Source organism: Silurus aristotelis (genome assembly GCF_946808225.1).
Source record: "Silurus aristotelis genome assembly, chromosome: 5".
Taxonomy (NCBI): Eukaryota; Metazoa; Chordata; class Actinopteri; order Siluriformes; family Siluridae; genus Silurus; species Silurus aristotelis.
This window is the reverse complement of record NC_139578.1, coordinates 34964419-34983010: the sequence shown is the minus strand read 5'-3', so window position 1 is coordinate 34983010 and position 18592 is coordinate 34964419. Positions and strand designations below refer to the sequence as shown.

Here is an 18592-nt window from a genome sequence, read left to right as displayed (position 1 = left end):
TCACGAGAGCGCCGCGCCGCCACAGAGTCTTCACGAGAGCGCCGCGCCGCCACAGAGTCTCCAGGAGCATGCTTTCCCGCCACAGAGACGTCACGAGAGCGCCGCGCCGCCACAGAGTCTCCAGGAGCATGCTTTCCCGCCACAGAGTCTTCACGAGAGCGCCGCGCCGCCACAGAGTCTCCAGGAGCATGCTTTCCCGCCACAGAGTCGTCACGAGAGCGCCGCGCCGCCACAGAGTCTCCAGGAGCATGCTTTCCCGCCACAGAGTCGTCACGAGAGCGCCGCGCCGACACCTCCGGTCACAGAAGGCGAAGTGACTCCTCCGAGTCCCTCTCCAGATGACGCCCCATCCCAGAGCCCCTTCCAAAGCGACATCTCGCCCACGGAAAGCTCGGCTCCGCCCCAGGACCTTCAAGAGAGCTCCGCCCAGCTCCAGGTCCCTCCAGAGAGCTCCGCCCAGCTCCAGGTCCCTCCAGAGAGCTCCGCCCAGCTCCAGGTCCCTCCAAAGGGCTCCGCCCAGCTCCAGGTCCCTCAAGAGCGCTCCGCCCAGCTCATGGCTCCTCAAGAGGGCACGACTCCGCTCCAGGCTCCTCCCGAGAGCTTGTCTCCGCCTCCGAGCGACCCCACGAGCTCGTCTCCGCTTCAGTGTCCCAAAGAGAGCTCCACTGATGTCGTGGACCTCCAGGCGAGCCCTTCTCCGCTCGTGGATCTCCAGGCAGGCTTCACCTCATTTCCAGGCTGCTCAGTAGGCTCCGATCTGCTCCTAAGGGTCCCAAGGAGCGCCCCTACGCCCAGGGGTTTCCCTGTGCACCCACCCCGGCTCCAGGACTGCGAAAGGGAAGTTAAACCGCTGCCCCCGGGTTCCACCGACGGCGACGGCTCACCCCACAGTCCCGCAGAAGGCGACGGCTCGTCTCCAGCGCCCGCAGAAGGCGACGGCTCGTCTCCAGCGCCCGCAGAAGGCGACGGATCGTCTCCAGCGCCCGCAGAAGGCGACGGCTCGTCTCCAGCGCCCGCAGAAGGCGACGGCTCGTCTCCAGCGCCCGCAGAAGGCGACGGCTCGTCTCCAGCGCCCGCAGAAGGCGACGGCTCGTCCCCAGCGCCCGCAGAAGGCGACGTTTCGCCCCCAGCGCCCGCAGAAGGTGACGTTACGCCCCCAGCGCCCGCAGAAGGCGACGTTTCGCCCCCGGGCTCCACAGAAGGCGACGTCTCGCCCCCGGGTCCTCTTCAGGGCGAAGGATCGCATCCAGGCTCCATGCAGGGCGAAGGATCGCATCCAAGCTCCACGCAGGGCGAAGGATCGCATCCAAGCTCCACGCAGGGCGAAGGATCGCATCCAAGCTCCACAGAGGGCGACGTCTCGCCCCCGGGCTCCACAGAAGGCGACGTCTCGCCCCCGGGCTCCACAGAAGGCTCCACAGAAGGCGACGTCTCGCCCCCGGGCTCCACAGAAGGCGACGTCTCGCCCCCGGGCTCCACAAATGGCGACGTCTCGCCCCCGGGCTCCACAGAAGGCGACGTCTCGCCCCCGGGCTCCACAGAAGGCGACGTCTCGCCCCCAGGTCCTCTTCAGGACGACGGATCGCCCCCAGGATCCCCGCATGGTGACGTCGGTCCTCCAGGTCCCTCTGACGGCGACGTCGGTCCTCCAGGTCCCTCTGACGGCGACTTCGGTCCTCCAGGTCCCTCTGACGGCGACGTCGGTCCTCCAGGTCGCTCAGAGGGTGGTACGACGTTCCTGGTCTCCGCCCGGGATGTCCTCCACTCCCCGGTCATTGTCATGGTTGGTGTCCAGTTCTGGTTCCCCGCCATAGAGGTCGCTCCGGCTCCAATCCCCGCCAGGAGCTTTACTCAGCCTCCCGTCAGCACCGAGGGCGTGGCTCCGTTCCGGATCCTCCTGCAAGGTGTTGTCCCATGCCGGCTCTCCGCAGAGGATGCTCACCAGGCCTCCGTTGCTCCCAGGCGTCTAAGGAGGCCTTCCTCGGAGTGCCCTGGCCCGCCTGGCATAAGTGGGTTTTGGGGCGTCAGGTGTCGCCCCTGGAGGGGGGGGTACTGTCAGGGATTCACCCTGCCACGCCCCCCTCTGTAGCTGTCAGGGATTCACCCTGCCACGCCCCCGTCTGTAGCTGTCAGAGATCCACCCTGCCACGCCCCCCTCGATAGCAGTCACGCTGCTTCCCAAGATTACCGACAGCTGTGGCTCATGAAAGATCAGACTACATAAACTCACGTTCTTGAGTCACAGGCTGTCGGTCGTTATATTGTCAAGCTGGACAATCGCGTGGCTGCTCGACCGCCGGCTGTATATGCGAATTCCACTTCCGACTTGGATTACTCATTGCCGAAGGCTTTATGGATTATGCTTGGGACATTCGAACTCATAGCGGACAACGCGTATCGAGCGGATGTCTTTGTTTGTTGTTTTCAACGGCTTATGAGTGTTTTTGTGTTGTACGGTTGTTGAAATAAAAGGACAATGATCGGACTATATCGGCTTCCGCGTCTGCAGCCTGACACAGAGTAAGGGGAATGCAAACTCCACCTAGAGCATCCAGAATTTCCCCTGCAGAAACTGGACTGCTCTCGCTTTCACTAATTCTCTCAGGACTCTGGATGCAGGAAATCAAAACGATAATTTGAGATTATTTCAGGGATGAGAAAGAAAAAAAAGAAACTGTAAAAATGTAAACTCCGACACAAACACAAAATTACTGGCAACAACAGGAAGCTATGTCACACCGCTCAACAGCGCTGCCATAGCCACCTCCATCACCTTCATCTAAAAATCCATAAAACAAATCTTTAAATTCTGCAGAAAGTGGGCTTCTCAGTCCTCTCAGAACATGAGCAGACAGAAGATGCTCTGGTTACAGTTTCACACTTTGTAGAATAATTATACATACTGATTGACTTATTCAAGTATTTTTTTACCGTATAACAAACTTATACGGTTTTTGTGTCACTTTGCTGCACATTTGGATCCCACTTCATGTAGAGTTTGGACATTGAACCTCTTTAAATGTTTAAAGTCTCTGGTATGGAGGAGTTGGATCTATGATGAAATATTTTATGAGTTGCTTACAAGCTCCTTGGTAATGTTACTTGGTCCGACCAAGATGGCAGAGTGCACAAAGCGAGGCTCAGTTGCTCTCCAGATTTGCGATTCAGTAGTAATTTCTTCACTATGGGATGTGAGGCAGCATTAGGGGCTAGGCTAAGGCTAAACCCGCATCTACCCTCTCTTCCAAGCATCTTCCTTGCTAACGTACGATCTCTTGCGAAGAAAATAGATGAATATGGATGAATATGAATGGATAACAGCACACATGTGGATTGAGGAATGTAATGTCATGTTTTTTACGGAATCATGGCTCAATGACAAGGTCTGTGCATTTATGTTAACAAATCATGGTGCACAGACTTGTTGTTACTAGAAGTCATTGCTCTGTTCATTTAGAGTATTTGATCATTAAGTGCAGGCCCTTCAATTTACCAAAATAATTCTCAGCCATTGTTGTGACTGCAGTCTACATTCCACCGGACACTAACGCTAAACTAGCTATGGAGGAACTGCATGCAGCTATCAGCAAACAACAGTCTGCACATCCCAAAGAAGCTATCATCGTTGCTGGAGACTTCAACCACTCCAAACTAAGATCTGTTTTACCAAAGTTTCACCACTAAATCTCCTGCTCTACCAGAGGGGACAACAGACTCTGGGGGATACATTTCCATTCCCCTCCCCCCATCTGGGTCAGTCTGATCACCTCTCTTTGCTCCTGCTACCCAAATACACACCACTGATCAAATAGGTGAAACCAGCTGTGAAGACAGTAAAAATATGACCAGAGGGAGCATTTCTTCTCTACAGCAACAGTTTCAGGATACTGACTGGAACATGTTTGCCTCACAGGCCACACTGGACTCTCAGTGGACCATATCAACATGTGCATCGAAAATGTTACTACCTTCAAAAACCAATGAAATGCTTTCCGAATCAGAAGCTATGGATGGACTCAATCACTTTTTGCTCATTTTGTTTAAGGCATAGGACATTTCACCTCAATCGCTGGGTCTTCTACTGCTCCCATAATACACACTGCTCAGATAATTCTTAGAAGTAACTAAACCTGTTTTAAAATAATAAACTCCTCCATCAGCACTGATTTTGTACCTAAAACCTTCAAACTGCAGTTATCAACCCCCTAATTAAGAAACCTGACCTTGACCCATGTCAGCTGTCCAACTGCAGTCCAATATCAAACCTTCCCTTTATCTCCAAGATTCTAGAAAAGGTTGTAGCACAGCAGTTCTGCTCACATCTACTGAGGAAGAACATTTATGAAATGTATCAGTCAGGATTTCAGCCTCATCATAGCACAGAGACGGCGCTAGTTAAGGTGGTAAATGACTGTTATTGGCCTCTGATCAGGGTTTTGTCTCTTTACTTGTTTTGCTCGACCTCAGTGCAGCTTTTCACACCATTGATCATCATCTCCTGCTTGCTGGACTGGAGAACATTGTTGGAATAAAGGGAACAGCTCTCTCCTGGCTCAGGTCTTATCTGACTGATCTCTATCAGTTTGTTGATGTAAATGGTGAGTTCTCCACACTCTCTGAGGTAAAGTTTGGTGTTCCTCAAGGATCTGTCTTAGGCCCTCTGCTTTTCTCTTTATATCTGCTGCCTCTTGGTGAAATTATTCATAAACATGGTATTCGCTTCTATTGCTATGCTGATGACACATAGCTGTATATTTCAGCAAAGCCAGATGAGAGAGATCAGCTTAACAATGTTGAGGAGTGTGTAAAGGACATTAGACAGTGGATGCTTGATAACTTTCTTCTGCTCAACTCAGATAAGACAGAAGTACTTTTACTAGGACCACATGCAGCTAGAAGTAAACTTTCTGATTCTGTAGCATCTCTGGATGGTGTTTCTGTCTCAGTGTGTACAGCAGTCAAAGACCTCGGTGTGATTATTGACCCGAGTCTTTCCTTTGAGTCTCACGTGAATAATATCACCAGGATCGCCTTCTTTCACCTTAGAAATATTGCTAAAATTAGAAATATGATGTCGTTACAGGATGCAGAAAAACTAGTTGATGGTTTTGTAACATCTAGATTAGACTACTGTAACGCTTTACTGTCTGGGTGTTGGAGTAAGTGCAGAAATAAGCTTCAGTTAGTTCAGAATGCAGCAGCAAGAGTCCTCACTAGATCTAGAAAATATGATCACATCACCCCTGTATTAATCATCTACACTGCTCCCAATTACATCTCACACTGATTATAAAATACTACTACTGACGTATAAAGCACTTAAAATATATACACCAATACAAAGAGATAGAAAGGTAGGTAATGGAGGTGGGGTGGTAATTTTCCTTAGAAAATAACTGATATATAGAGTGGTAGAGATCAAATAAGAAAAGTATATGAGAGGTTGATAATGAAACTACAATTGTAAGTGATTATTTACCTGATGCATATCCTGTCTTCTTCTTCTTTCGGGTTCTCCCATTAAGGGTTGCAACAGCACATTATTCTTCTCCATACCCCCATGTCCTCTACTAACTCCTTTTGACCTTCTCTATACTTCTCCATCAACATTCTAAAAGCAAATAATGCATCTGTGGTGCTCTTCCTCGGCACGAAACCTGTGGGAATAATCTATGTACATTATGTGTTCTGAATACAACCTTTGCTCTGAACATTAGGTTCTCATCTTCTGATACATACACATACACATATATGTACATTGCTAGGGTACAGACTTTTCCCCCATCAAAGAACATTTTGTTCTTGTGGTAATCTTTTATTTTTTTAAACACCCAGACTGTAGCCCTTTTGATATGTGCTAAATCTGCACGCATGCTCTAGATCTGTTTGTGTTTGCTTGTTTTTTAATGTGCGTGTTCGCTTCGCTTGAGTTCAATACGGTATTTTTAAGACGTAAATGAGCTTGCCCCTACTGGGAAACTTTGCGGTATATCAGACCTGGGCAAATTATGGCCCGTTTTATTAAGGCGTGAGGCCAATCATAAATTACAGAGATGCACCGAAAAATTTCGGCCGAAATACCTAAATCACCGAAACAACACTGCAGAAGAACAATTGTAATGACGCAATAAAAAAGCGCAGCAGCACACGGTTATCTGGATAAGAACCAACATGCAATGCTGAAATTTAAAGAGGGGGTGTATCTGCAAAGAGTTTCTCCAAGTCATGTTTAATTTATAACCTGAAATCCAAACATCCCGATTGCCTTCTAAATATGAGAAGAACGCGGCGCAGAAAAGTAAAGTCAATCCTTTTTTAAAAAGCAGGAAAGTTTTCCAGTGATGGTGCCAAGGCAAAAGGCATAACACAAAAAATTATGGATTTCATTGCCTTTTGAATAGAATTTTCATTTCGTTGCATCCCTAAAATATTATCGTTGGTGTGGCCCTCTGACACAATTCAGGTTTCTCATGTGGCCCCTTGTAAAAGTTAATTGCCCACCCCTGCAGTATATTCATCTCACGCACATGCGCATTTCACGAAAATACCATATTGAACTCAAGCGAAGTGAACACGCACATTAAAAAACAAACAAACACAAACTTTGATATGAACATAAGAGCCGCATGAAACCATGACAGCCCCATGACACCCATGTGAAAGAATTGCTTCGAGTGGCAACAACGGAATACGAGGCAGATTTGAAGAGGATTGTTCAAGGCAAGGATGCCAAAAGTCCCACTAAGTAACATGCAGAGTAAAAGAAAAACGCTATTGTAAATTATTATATTTTTGTTTGTGGACTTGGTTAAACTGAGAGTTTGTGTGTGTGTGAGACAGTGCAGTGTTCATTGTAGGAGTCCATTTCTGTCATTATGTTGGTGTGTGACATTTACAATACATCTGGCTGAGCAGAAGTGTGTGACATCCGAAGGATTCAACCATTTCTGTCCACACAGGCTGCCCAGGTGCTTGTTCAGTCTCTTGTGATTTCAAGACTCGACTACTGCAACTCCCTCCTGGCAGGTCTTCCCCTGAACGCTATTCGTCCACTGCAAATGATCCAAAATGCAGCTGCACGACTTGTGTTCAATCTGCCCAAGTTCTCCCACACCACCCCACTGCTGTTTGCTTCACTGGCTACCAGTAGCTGCACGTATCAGATTCAAAACACTGATGCTTGCCTACAAGGCCAAAAATGGACCAGCGCCATTATACCTCAGTGACCTCATCACATCTCTCACTGCACCACGCTGTCTGAGATCCTCCAGCACTGCTCGACTGGTACCACCATCTCTCAGAATGAGAGGTAAGTACACTTCAAGGCTCTTCTCTGTTCTGGCACCGAGGTGGTGGAATGAACTTCCCCTAGATGTCTGTACAGCAGAGTCCCTGACTGTCTTTAAGCAATGACTGAAGGCCTACCTCTTCCTGAAATACCTAAATTAGCACTTTCCAAGTTTGTAGAGTTCAAGGGTTATATTTATATTAAGTTTGTAATCTTGCGTAACAGTGTAGATTTATTCATTACTAGAGATTTAAAGCACTTTTGTACGTCGCTCTGGATAAGGGCGTCTGCTAAATGCCGCAAATGTAAATGTAAATGTACCAGAGTCAAGAAATGTCCCATGGGAGGTGACGCTTGTAAGACTTTGGCTTGATCCTGACCAAAAGGTCGGCCCTCCCAGAGAACACAGCATCAATGCCCGAGAGTGCAGGGTGTGGGCCCTGTAGGTGCCCAAGGCAACAAGGACATCAAAAGAACTCTTTACGACACAACACGTTTCCTCCAGGACTCATGGCAGGGGACCAAGACCCCACAACACCCCTTTCGAGAACCAGAACTTTATTTGGAATACAGTAGGCTCCCCGGAGAGATACCCTTGGTCTTCAAACACCACATCTCCATACAAATGGTAGATCTGCAGACAAATGTCTGACCCCTCTACCCCTCCTTTTCTTGTTACATTCTCAAACACAGGACATTCTACAACACATCAGATGATTATGTGTAAGAAAGGTCATATCACATGTAAATAACGACGGAAAATGTTCAATTCATTTCATTACAAAGGTTTTATCGCGACTGGTGCACAGGTCCCATTCCCACAGCAATAAAACAAATAATAAAAAAGGTTTAATTGAGTCAAGGGGCGTGTGCCCCACTTCAAATGTATAAAGGCGAGGTGCCTCCCACAGGTCTGTAAGAACCAATCAATGCAAACTTTCATGGCTAAATAATGTTTACATAATGCTTACTCTATCTGGGTATTCAAGGAGAACTGACCAACAATTCAGGGAATCTGTAAACAGATCTCCCGCACGATTACTGTGTGTCGTCTTCACCAGGTATGAAAGGTTTAATATTTCTTGTTTAAATGTAAATACTATTGGTTTGTATTTATGTCATATTTTAATTGAACTATGAATTGGCTTTGAATTGTGATGTTCTTACCTGGTTAAAAATTGTTATGTTTGATTTCATTCTATGTTGCTCGGTAAATGTTGACACTGCAAGTAATAACGTTGCATCCGTAGTTACCGTAAGGACTGAAATCAGGCTAGGTTCGGCCTAAATCCCAGTTAGATAGTGAATAATACATCAGCTGAGGATTTGAGAGCTACGACTAGCATTCGGCGTTAGTTAAAGTGTACTAAGAAGCGTGGAGGCTAACAATATGTATTTCCGTTTAGAGTAACAGTTTTGATCACTCTAAATAGGGTCAGCCTCAACCTCTGATTATTTCAATATTATTCTATTCATTACCTGTGGTTAGAAATAATTATTGTAATAATTAAGTGTCACCTCTAAGGGGACTAAATAAAGTATGTTTAAAGTTGAGCACGCAGAGAGCGGCCGCTTAAGCGTATAGTCCAACCTCTGGCAGCGACCAATACTGATTCGCTTATGACCGTTGACCAGTATATTAATTATAGGGCCTATACTAGGATCATGTGCGACTATGAGAACCGAATGAACGAGTGTAATGCCAGAGCTTAATCAGAATAACTAAACAAACATCCATCAAAAGTATACTATTAGTAAAATAACAACCTATGCAAATATTTATTATGTTTTATCTGATTGGAGTCAGATTGCATTAATCTAAATCTTATTATCTAATGTGAAAGGAAACATTAGAATGTGCAAGAATCCTTCGCGACCCCTCTGGAAACCGCCGTTGGACCAGTGGGTGGTTCCCCACCTTACACCCTGTTTCGAAAGAATGAATTTGCTATTCACTATTTTTTGACCTTTTTGACCTCCCTATGAGTTCTCCAGGAGACATCTATCAGTTCCTGTTTCCCTCTATCTCGAACTTCTGGTGCCGACTCTTTGGCCATACTCAACATTGCACGGCGTGTGAGAAGAAACTGCAGGGAACGGAGAAACAACCTCTCATCATGCAAAAAGGAGCACAGCCAGTGACCAGTATGGCTGTCCATCTCTCCCTCATCCTGGTGATCGACAGCCTTCTTTTATTTATCCATTAATAGTTTATCATAAAAAAGGGGAATTGTGGGAATAATCTATGTGTTCTAAATACAACCTTTGCTCTGAACATTAGGTTCTCATCTTCTGATACATACACATACACATATATGTACATTGCTAGGGTACAGACTTTTCCCCCATCACAGAACATTTCGTTCTCGAGTAATCTATTTTTTATATACCCAGACTGTAGCCCTTTTGATATGTGCTAAATCTGCACATATGCTCTAGACAGTTCCTATTTCTGTATTCTTCTTTAGCGCCGTTCCTCTTTTTCGCACCCACACTGACCTCCCTGTCACCTTTTATCTGTGATATATATTCATGTGCAACACAATAAACTTTGGAACTTCTCTCTGAAAGCTGCCTCGTGTGTTTTCTTTGAGACTTCCCCAAGCACTTGTAGGAGAGCAGAGATCGAGAGAAAAGGCTGAATTCGGGGGTATCCTGTCTATACGACAGAAGGTGATCCTGTCCAGGGGGCAGATGATGAGATAATTCCTTACAAATCCATACTGCTGCTCACAGATGGTCACCTCTTCTCTCAGCCTGGCTTTCACTACTATTTCCCATAACTTCATGGTGTGACTGATCAACTTTATTCCCCTGTAGTTACTGCAGATCTGCACATTTCCACCTATTCTTAAAGATCGGCAGAGGTGGGAAGTAACGAAGTACAAATACTTTGTTACTGTACTTAAGTAGATTTTTCTGGTATCAGTATTTTACTCCACTATTAATTTTTCAGACCTTTTTACTTTTTACTCATTACATTTTTACACAAATATCTGTACTTTTTACTTCTTACATTTTTAAAACAGACTCGTGACAAGTTTTAATCCATTGATTTGGTGAAATGTCAATAAATTTATTGACTGCACCGATTTCAGCACATCAACCGATTTCCTGTCATTGCGCGTCTTTTTCAATCCACTGGTGTATAAAGTCCTGACCCTCACTTACCACAGATGTAGACTAGTTTACGAAGCTAAAAATCAGCAGGGCAGAAGGCAGTAAGAAGTAAAGTTAATGTGGATGAGACAGAGGGAGTCAGCAATGTAAACATGACTGAGAACAGACACATTCCTGATCATCATCATCGTCAACATAATCATCTTTTCTCTGCTCTGCATGTGGATCTTTATCTGGACACATTCATTAGGTAACAAAATTTTTAATCCGTTTTGCAAAAATCTTTTGAACAGCACTAAATTTTATTAACGCGCTGTAAATTCAGCGCGCATCTCTGTTTTACAATTTTTATAAAAAATATAAATACATAAATAAATAACTAAATATAAAAGAGGCGAATTAAAACCTCCAGCAAAATATACACTTATTCACGACATCCCTTCTTTACTTAGATATAAAATAAATAAATAAACGCCACCGAAAAATATTTTTAATCTGTAAACTTTTGTTTTATTTCTGCGGCAAGTCTCAAATCAAACACCAAATCCGCCATGTTTTACACAATTTACCCTCTAGGTGGTGTTTTGTGGGTTTTTCCCTCATAATGGCGACACAAACCAATTGGATCCCACTACATGTGTGGAGTTTTGACATTGGACCTCCTGGAGTGTTTAAAGGCTCTGGCATGGAGAAGCTGATGCTGGATCTGTGATGATCACAAATGTTGAGCTCAGTAGCTCCTTTGTTTATACCAAAGACTGTTGAAAGAACATTTACTTATAATCTTATACTCCAGTACTCATGTTAGTTCTCACTCTCCAGTGTTCTGTATTGTTGAAAGATTTATGATCAAACTCTTGATGTCACCCAAATGGAGGATGAGGTTCCCCTTTTGAGTCTGGTTCCTCTCAAGGTTTCTTCCTTATATCATCTAAGGGAGTTTTTCCTTCACCACAGTCGCCACGGCTGCTCATCAGGGATAAACACACACCATTCACCTTCACTGTTGATTTCTGTAAAGCTGCTTTGAGACAATGTCTGTTGTGAAAATCGCTATACAAATAAACTTCACTTGACTTGACAAACTTAAATTACTGTCTTTATTGATCGTACAGATAAAAACAATACATCATTCAAATCTGTAAAATCTCTATAATTATATCTATAAAATCTTCTGGACTTGACTTGAAGAGTTGCAGTTTCTCTGGTATCACCTCATTAACTGTCCGTGTGGAAACATAGCAAAGGTTCCGTTTGGTGTCCTGATGATTTACGTCATTTAAACCATCATTATTACTTTAAAACATTTACAATAATTTTTTGTCTTCATGCTCTATGTTGCATTCATATTTCTCCATGTCCATGTTGCTTAAAGTATTAAAAACAGGAAGTATTAATATACATTAAGAACAGATAGAATGTGTGATTTAGTTGCGATAAAATATTTACATTTTCTTTGACAACCACTGTACAATTGTACATAGTATATCTTATTTACTCCTTACGCCCAACATTTCATATTCATGTATGTGTGTTTATAATGTGTGCGTATTTTTATATATATATATATATATATATATATATATATATATATATATATATATATATATATATATATAGTGAGGAAAATAAGTATTTGAACACTCTGCTATTTTGCAAGTTCTCCCACTTAGAAATCATGGAGGGGTCTGAAATTGTCATCGTAGGTGCATGTCCACTGAGAGACATAATCTTAAAAAAAAGAATAATCAAGAAATCACAATATATGATTTTTAAACTATTTATTTGTATGATACAGCTGCAAATAAGTATTTGAACACCTGTCTATCAGCTAGAATTCTGACCCTCAAAGACCTGTTAGTCGTCCTTTAAAATGTCCACCTCCACTACATTTATTATCCTAAATTAGATGCACCTGTTTGAGGTCGTTAGCTGCATAAAGACACCTGTCCACCCCATACAATCAGTAAGAATCCAACTACTAACATGACCAAGACCAAAGAGCCGTCCAAAGACACTAGAGACAAAATTGTACACCTCCACAAGGCTGGAAAGGGCTACGGGGAAATTGCCAAGCAGCTTGGTGCAAAAAGGTCCACTGTTGGAGCAATCATTAGAAAATGGAAGAAGCTAAACATGACTGTCAATCTCCCTCGGACTGGGGCTCCATGCAAGATCTCACCTCGTGGGGTCTCAATGATCCTAAGGAAGGTGAGAAATCAGCCCAGAACTACACGGAAGGAACTGGTAAATGACCTGAAAAAAGCTGGGACCACCGTTTCCAAGGTTACTGTTGGTAATACACTAAGACGTCATGGTTTAAAATCATGCATGGCACAGAAGGTTCCCCTGCTTAAACCAGCACATGTCCAGGCACGTCTTAAGTTTGCCAATGACCATTTGGATGATCCAGAGGAGTCATGGGAGAAAGTCATGTGGTCAGATGAGACCAAAATAGATCTTTTGGGTCATAATTCCACTAAACGTGTTTGGAGGAAGAAGATTGATGAGTACCATCCCAAGAACACCATCCCTACTGTGAAGCATGGGGGTGGTAGTATCATGCTTTGCGGCTGTTTTTCTGCACATGGGACAGAGATACTGCACTGTATTAAGGAGAGGATGACCGGGGGACATGTATTGCGAGATTTTGAGGAACAACCTCCTTCCCTCAGTTAGAGCATTGAAGATGGGTCGAGGCTGGGTCTTCCAACATGACAATGACCTGAAGCACACAGCCAGGATAACCAAGGAGTGGCTCTGTAAGAACCATATCAAGATTCTGGCGTGGCCTAGCCAGTCTCCAGACCTAAATCCAATAGAGAATCTTTGGAGGTAGCTCAAACTTCGTGTTTCTCAGCGACAGGCCAGAAACCTGACTGATCTAGAGAAGATCTGTGTGGAGGAGTGGGCCAAAATCCCTCCTGCAGTGTGTGCAAACCTGGTGAAAAACTACAGGAAACGTTTGACCTCCGTAATTGCAAACAAAGGCTCCTGTACCAAATATTAACATTAACTTTCTCCGGTGTTCAAATACTTATTTGCAGCTGTATCATACAAATAAATAGTTAAAAAATCATACATTGTGATTTCTGGATTTTTTTTTTTTAGATTATGTCTCTCACAGTGGACATGCACCTATGATGACAATTTCAGACCCTCCATGATTTCTAAGTGGGAGAACTTGCAAAATAGCAGAGTGTTCAAATACTTATTTTCCTTTTTTTTTTACATACGTATATATATATATATATATATATATATATATATATATATATATATATATATATATATATATATATATACATACATACACATTATATATACATTATATATATATATATATATATATATATATATATATATATATATATATATATATATATAAACACACACACACACACACACACACTCACACAATATAAACATAAATGTAAAATATTTGCCAGGATGTACAGTATGTGAGGTATACTGTATATAGATACACATACATAAAATAGTACAGATGTGTGTAAGGCAGATTATGTGTAGAGAATAAGTATAAAAAGTATTAAAAAAAGTATAAAAGATAAAAGTATATATAAGTATAAAAAATTATAATTTGTACATTGTGTATAATTGTACAGCAGTTATATCCAGTGTCTATAAAGTGTTTATACAGTGTTTATACAGTGATGTAATGGTGTAGTGTAGAGTTTAGTAGTGTGATGGTGAAGGTGATGGTGAAGGTGATGGTGGATGGAAAAAAGCTGTATCTGAACCTGCTGGTTCTGGTGTGTATGTTCCTGTATCTCCTTCTTGATGGAAGGAGGTTAAACAATTTTTGAGTCCTTGATTATTTTGTGAGCTCTACACAGACATCTGCTGTGGTTAGGGTGCTCAGTGGCAGGTAGTGTCAGTGATGCGTTAAGTGATTTTGACCAGACTTTGCAGGTCTTTACGTTACACACAGTGGAGCCTCCGTACCATACAGTGATGGAGTTGGTTGGGATGCTCTTGATGATGCAGCGGTAGAATCTCATTAAAATCCCTGGAACTTAAAGCTGGAGACTCGCTCTATGTCAGTTCCATTGATGTCGACTGGGAAATTCAATTCAATTCAATTCAATTCATTTTTATTTGTATAGAGCTTTCAACAATGAACATTGTCTCAAAGCAGCTTTACACAGATAATGTGGTGATTAAAAGTGAAGATGTTCTTTATAAGTGTAAGTTTGTTCCTGATGAACAAGCCGGTGGTGACTGTGGCAAGGAAACCTTGAGAGGAACCTGACTCAAGAGGGATCCCATACTCATCTGGGTTGCACCGAATGTCCATTTGTAGCAGATATACAATGTTGTGGTGTACAGTGATGATGATCAGAAGCGAACTGTATTCCTTAGTCACTGTAGGAGACTGTTGACATTATCTACAGTCCAATCCATCTTTAAAGCGCCCGTTCTTACTCAGGAATTTCATGGAACCACCCAAGGCGTTGATGAGAAACCGTCCCAAGCTGCACAGAGTGGCCTCCAGTCGTAGAGAACACTATCCAGAGGCAGACCTGGATGAAGTGGGAAGATCCACGGAAGGAAGAGGGGCAGGAACAGTGGTCACGAGCATGTTTAACTCGACAGAGAGAGAGAGAGAGAGAGAGAGAGAGAGAGAGAGAGAGAGAGAGAGAGAGACAAGGGATGACAGGAAGACAAGGATATGGATTATTAAGTGTCCTTATTGTTATATGAAAGTTAATGTCACTGTGCAGTTTGGACTCCAGCAAGACTCGCTATGGCAGCATAACTACAAGGGAGAACCAGAAGGCAACACGAATGTGGCGCGAGGGTGGGGGGACGTGTGCCTAGTGGGGAGAGCTGAACGGCTCGTCACACCCAAGCTCAACTTTATATACTTAACCAATTCGACTACGCCACCTGGGAGGGTTACATCCAGGAAATAGAAGTAAACCCCAAAGTTTATTAGATCACACAAGTTCGATTCCCTTATCAATGAGTGTAGGCAGGAAACGTGGGCATCGTATACAAAATACAAAGTTTATTAAAAACTTGAAAATATTCTCAATGGTAAAAATGGTCCGGTGACAATTACACAAAAAACAAAAATAAACAATCAGACACGAAATATTAAACAACCAATTTACACAACTTCCAAATAAAAAAAAAACAAAATAAAATCATTAAATACAGGGCTGGGGTTACCCACCGGAGTGATCAGCACTAATTATCAAAAAGCACACTTCCACACACACCTCACCGTGAACTCAGAGCACCCACTCATACACGTCAAAAGTGTCACACGGCAAACGTAGAAATAGCACCACCAAAGACCTTTCACCCGTGGAACCCCAGCTCCTGAAAGAAACCAAAAGCAAAATAAATCTCAGACAAAAATGAAGGAAAAAGCGAATTAGGGTCACAATTCCACCGTAATACGATGGACGGTCACCAAAGCACAATATGATTCACCATATACACCTCTTACAAAGAAAAACAATGAACAACTTTATTAAAAGTTTGAGGAAAGCAAAACTAAAAAACAGCGGCCACGTCATCCTTAAGCCAGCCCCGATACTTGCACGTTGCTCGACCCCACAGTAGGCCAGACAATACCAGTTAAAAACAAATCACAAAAGCCAAACGGCAGCAGCAGAAGTCCCCTTTTAAATAGTTGTAAGCCGAGGTTGTTCACTCGGCACGCAGCGAGGGAAAAGTCGAATCGCAGCAATAATCACCCAGGACGAAAAAGGAGGATCCTATAATACAAACGATGATACAAGATATAAATGACACGAGTAATTGCACAACTACATGCCGTAATTCCCCCTAACAAACCGAAAAAACTTACCAAACGCGGATAGATGACTTCCTAAGAATCAATTCACCGCTCAGGATATGCAGCCTTCAAATAACCTGCTGTTAAACTGAAGTTCAAGGACTGCACATTACTCACGCCACCCGACCCGCATTAAAGCTAAACATTACTAAACAACTTCCTCATACCTGCAGGGAGGGCAGTAACCAGATCCAAAACAGCATCCAACAGGGTCACACACGGAAAAGACAGGCTAAGGATACACAAACGAGCCATTAGTGCAACAAGCAAAAAAAAAACTAATTAGCCAACGCTACATTCTAACAGCACATACCTGAAATCACTATAGCAAACGCAAAAGGGGAGGATACGGACGTGACGCATGGCAGGCTCAAACCAACCAGCTCTAAATAGTGCCTGTTTGCTGCTGATTGGTGGTAAATCATTCATTCGGTCACAATCCACCCCCGGCTTCTGCATCGTCGCCCCGACAATGAACTAAACCAAAAGCCCACCCTCTTAACTTTCAGTCCCAAGGACGGAATAAAACCACAGCTGTACTACCCACTATACTAGACACTGTACCTGGCCCCAATGATCGTGGGAGGTGATGTACATTAGAGTGCTGCCCAGCAGTACTCCTTCCAGTCCTGCTCACCACGCTCTCACCCACCGAAGCAGAGTGTAAAGGAGGGTTCATTAGTGGCTGCACATTCACTCTTGCCTCAGGGATTTCTTCTGATTCCTGGACTTCACCAGAACCCTGGGGTTCAGACTGAACCATACTCCTAGGTGTTTGCCTACTAACCTGCGGTGTTTCAGGTACCAGAACAAACAAATCTCCCTCGTCCAACTCTTCTTCTCGAGGCCGCACAGTTTCCACCAATGGAATGTCCTGCAACATGGGAGGAGGGTTCCTGCCAATCTGAAGTTTCAGCAAAGATCGGTGCACATGCTTTAACTTGCCTAGATCTGTGATGGGAGCAATTGTATACACCACACCTCCTTCCTTAGGTGCCTTCACAATCTGGTACACCACGGAGCTCCACAGGTCATGGATTTTATGTCGACCTCTCACGCTATAGTCACGGAGATATACCAATTGACCCTCCTGCAGTTGTGATTCTCGTACCTGCAGATCGTGCCTGGCTTCTCGGCGGTCAGCAGTGGCCCCCAACCGCTCACGAGCCCCCTCAAAAGCCACCTGCAACCGATCCTGATGCTCCAGGACCCACCGATGAACACTACCTGACCGTGGCTCTTCAACTCTACTAAGCAGGAAATCAACTGGAAGTCTAGGCTCCTGCCCAAACATAAAAAATACTGGCATTCTCCCGTAGCTTGGTGAGGAGTAGTGTTTGTAGGCGAACAGTACCTGTGGAAGACAAGATGGCCAGTCCCCCTTCCTTGACACAGGCAAGGTGCGCAAAAGATTGTGCAGCGTCCGGTTAAAACGTTCACATTGGCCATTTCCAGCAGGGTGATATGAAGTAGTGCGTGACTTTTCAACTCCATATAAACAGCACAACTGCTTAATAAGTGCCGACTCAAAGTTACGGCCTTGGTTCGAATGGATACGGCCAGGCACCCCAAATTTACAGAACCATTCAACAACCAGAACCTGTACCACAGTCTCAGCTTGTTAATTTCTAGTAGGTACCGCCAGGGTGTATTTGGTGAAAATATCAGTCATGACCAACACATTCTCAAGACCGAAACTTGAGGGTTCCAACACCGTAAAGTCCAAGGCCAGAATCTCATTTGGCCGTGCAGCCAGCAGGTGTCTCATAAAACTAACAGGGGCAGGCCGGACACCCTTTGCAAACTGGCACCTCTCACACTCATGGCACCACCGGGCAATGCCAGAGGACATCCCTGGCCAATAACATCGTTGCCACACCAGCTGAGAGGTGCGCTCCACCCCCTGGTGCCCATGCAGTTGGTGTAATTGTGTCAACACCTCGGGTTTCATGGCCACCGGCAATAGCACTTGGAGGACCTCCTCTCCACCATCCGGGCAAAACACCCGACGATAAAGCACCCCCTCCTTCTCCACCAGACGATCCCACTGCAGAAACAAAAGCACAGCAGACTTAGAAAGTTTCTTATGCTCCTCAGAGCTAGGCAGCAATTTCCGCCTCCAGAACACCAGCAGCTCTCCAATAACTGGGTCGGCCTGCTGCTGAGCAGACATATCACTGATGGAATAACCAGGAAAGGATACAATCTGGTTTACCTGAGTCATCAATCCGCCTTGGTCGACTTGACGCAATGCAGCAGGAACAGATACACCTAGGCACAAATCCTGAACCTCCACAGCAGGTAAGTTCTGGCGTGACAAGGCATCAGCATTGCGGTTGCTCTTACCTGATCTA

General features: G+C 44.4%; 1 protein-coding gene across 1 annotated transcript in view; it reads left to right on the top strand.

Annotated features, from left to right (window-relative positions):
* Positions 1-18592, top strand: part of LOC310725879 (uncharacterized protein) — a 75970-nt gene that overhangs the window by 19765 nt on the left and 37613 nt on the right. The gene's annotated exons all lie outside the window — the stretch shown is intronic.